Source organism: Epinephelus moara, chromosome 23, assembly GCF_006386435.1.
Source record: "Epinephelus moara isolate mb chromosome 23, YSFRI_EMoa_1.0, whole genome shotgun sequence".
Classification (NCBI taxonomy): Eukaryota; Metazoa; Chordata; class Actinopteri; order Perciformes; family Serranidae; genus Epinephelus; species Epinephelus moara.
The window spans coordinates 6,620,259-6,623,889 of NC_065528.1; positions in this window are offsets into that span (position 1 = coordinate 6,620,259).

A 3,631-nucleotide genomic window follows, 5' to 3' on the forward strand; every position below is an offset into this window, starting at 1 on the left:
TAACATGCTAACTATTATTTCTATGTCACTAGTCACTTGAAACAAATTTAGGACGATAGGAGACGGGTTGAAATAAACCGAAATTTCCCTTTAAGGATGTGACAGTGTTGCCCTCTTACTTCTCTTGTAGAACAGGATGTAAGCAACCCTCTCCTGCTGCTCACAGACTAACTTGCCAGACGTCTCAAAGACCATTGAATCATTGTAGGTGAGCCAATGATCATCTGGTTCGTCCGGATTGTAGTCTGGGTGGATGCCTTTGCTGAAGTAGTATCCTATTAAGAGAGAGATCTTGATTAATTATAAACCCTGACCCTATTTTATAGGCCTCTGCTCGAAAATTGCATATTCATAATGAAATGAATGTTTCTCTGCAACCACAAGGTCTATTTGAATACTTTTGGTGCCATGGTAAAGGGAACACTTGTGAGATTTGTTAAGATGTGTAAATATCAGTATATGTGTTATATGTGAAGAGTAAATGAAGATGGCACACAGCACAAATGAAATATTTTGAGGTTCGCCTAAAAAAAAAGCATTTTTAGGATGAGTATCTTTGGAATGATGCAGCAGCAGCTCCAAACCTCTATCAAATCATAGTACAATATGTGAACATTAACTCTGCAAAGGTTGATTCTGATAAAGTGAAGCAGAACAATATTAGAGAGGTTTTAGTACAGAAAATTCAGACGAGCTCTCCAAAATTGCACCATGTTTGCATGTGATTTTTGTCATGTACAATCCTATATCTTTCATTTTTTGTTTCTGTAAATCCCTACTACTGTTTAGGGTATACACATAGAACTGTCTGTTTCGTTTTTTTACTCCATTTCCCACTCCAAACTGACCAATATGCACCTACTACATTTGAACCTGAGTTTCTATTCTGAGCTTTGGAGGTCCATATCTCCGCAGGAGCGTATCTATGTTTCCCGGGTTCTATGTTTCCCGGGTTCTATGTTTCCCGCTTACACAAAAAGGTTCTATGTTTCCCGGGTTCTATGTTCCCCGCTCAACCAAGCGGGAAACATAGAACCCGTTTTGGTTGAGCAGGGAACATAGAACCTTTTTGGGTGGTAAGCGGGGAACATAGAACCCGGGAAACATAGGGATGACCCCATCTCCATGACGGCTTGGCCGATTTGAGTGAATGACACCTCGTTTGATTCGTTAGAGCCAATAGAATGACGCTATACCCACCAAAATGAGATTGACAGCACTGTAAGCCAATCAGAGTCAGCAGAACGCGTTGTGGGGAGATGTCGGCTGCTGTGAGTGGTCATTGTTTTTCTTCCCCCGGAACCTTTTTTACCGCCCGGATTCATTTGAATGACGTGAAACAACAGCAGAAAGCGCATTGTACGGTGAAATTAATAAGGTAAGAGCCATATTACAAATATATTTTGGCAAAGAGATTTCTGTTGTTGTTCTTTGGGCTGTAGCTCTGTGATGGTTAAAGGGAGAGTGATTTGGAGTATACATGTGGAAAGAGTGGAGTCTCAGCTTTCATTTGAGATGAACGGCGTGTGTTTGGGGTCATCCCTATGTTTCCAGGGTTCTATGTTTCCTGGGTTCTATGTTCCCCACTTAACCCTGCAAAAAAGCTTCTATGTTCCCCGCTTACACAAAAAGGGTTCTATGTTTCCCGCTTGGTTGAGCGGGCAACATAGAACCTGGGAAACATAGAACCTTTTTTGTGTAAGTGGGGAACATAGAACCTTTTTTGCAGGGTTAAGTGGGGAACATAGAACCCTGGAAACATAGAACCCTGGAAACATATATACGCTCCTGTGTGTTTTGCATAACGCTTGGTCGAGTTAGAGCCCGAAACAACATCACTATATTCTTCTGATCAGTGTATTGATACACACCAGGCCTTTATTAGCAGCTCTAGAGGTTAGAGGTAGAGACGTTAGGGTTCAACAGGTAGGCAAAAATGCCCCCAAAAAAATATCTTTAAAAAAAAAAAAAAAAAACACAACACAACAACACATGAGATACACGTCAAATATGTTGATACCATTCAAAATCAATGCAAATGGAGCCTCTGGGATTTTTCCTTCACCAAAACACAACTGCTCTGTTATAAGATGGATTAAACCAGAAGGAATGGCATTGATTACAGAATTGTATTCATATAATATGACCAGCCAGGACCTTTCACAGTGTTATGATAAGCCACCGGTCAGCCACATGACACCTGTCACAGCAGTATGATATGTGGACAGGCAGCGTCAGGCGGAAGTGTACTTTGAAAAGACACAATGCATTTAGTAACAGGCGTAAAATCCCAGACAACACATTGTTGCTCTGACCTCGTCACATATCCACGTTTGGTCATGGACTTTCCACATCCACATACAATGTGAAAGGTACCCTGGGTGCATTGGTTGTTGACATTCTGGGACACCGTGTCAAGTTCTGCCTGTTACATGCATTGTCTTCTTTCAAAATAAACGCACTACATCAGTACAACGCCGCAAATTGATTTTTTTTTTTCCTTCAATGACAAACACGCGGTTAGGTTTAGGAAAAAAGAACAGGGTTTGGCTTTATAATCTCACACACGAACACTGCTCTCCCGGGGTGAAAATTGGTGTTTGTTGGGTGTTGGTGTTCATTGTTGTGCCGTTAAACTGTAATGGTAACCAGCTGCGTATCATGCCAAAGTTAAACAACAGGTTTTTTTAGCGGTGTCTGACACTGCAAGTCATTGCACTAATTCCAAATTTCAGCAACCTCGGAGTGAGACTAGGTTGGTCAACAACAAACGCAGAAGGATACCTAGCATGTAATATGCAGATGTAAAAGGCACTGATCAAATGGCAATAGGTAATGAGTTGGAATGAGTTGGTTGGTCAGAATCACCTGGATATAATGACTCTACTTTCTCTACTCATCCAGATCATCAGCATCTTCTTCTTGTCATCTTCACCACCTTTACCACCACCAGTGTCTAGACCCCAGGGGTGTTCCCTATTTGACTACGGATTCATCACCCTCCTTAAATCACACCATCTCAATGGGGTCTAATTGCCAAAGACGTTTCACATTTTTCATTCTTATGTGCACATGCTAATAAATATTCTTTTCACAATAAAAAACGAGTCTGTCCTGATTGAAATGTCAATAAATTACCCACAAGGCAAAAAGCCTCCCGTAATGAAGAGCATGTTATCCACAAAGGATCTCCTCGAATTGCTCCTATAATGTCTCAGGAACATAGAGGACTTAACACAAATAGGCTTTCAGCTGCACTGCTCCCAGGCTCTGGAACTTCCTGCCCCTATAGGCCTATACATTCAACAGTCTGACAGCATAAATTCCTTCAAATCCCATCACAAAACCCCCCTTTTAAACAGTCTTACTGATTTTATCACAGCAACAATATGTGTCTGCCCACACATCTCACCACATCTCTTGTTCTGTATGTTATTTTATGCTCTGTAACGTGACCTTGGGTGTTTTGAGAGGCGCCTTTTAAATGAAATGTATAATTTTACAATTATTATATTAATTGTTTTCAATGTAGACACAGGACAGGCGCGCTCAAAAGTTAGAGCGATGCTGTCATGATGTGCAAAAATTCTTAAACATGGTGCAAGGTGCAACAGATACGCCTTGAGATAAA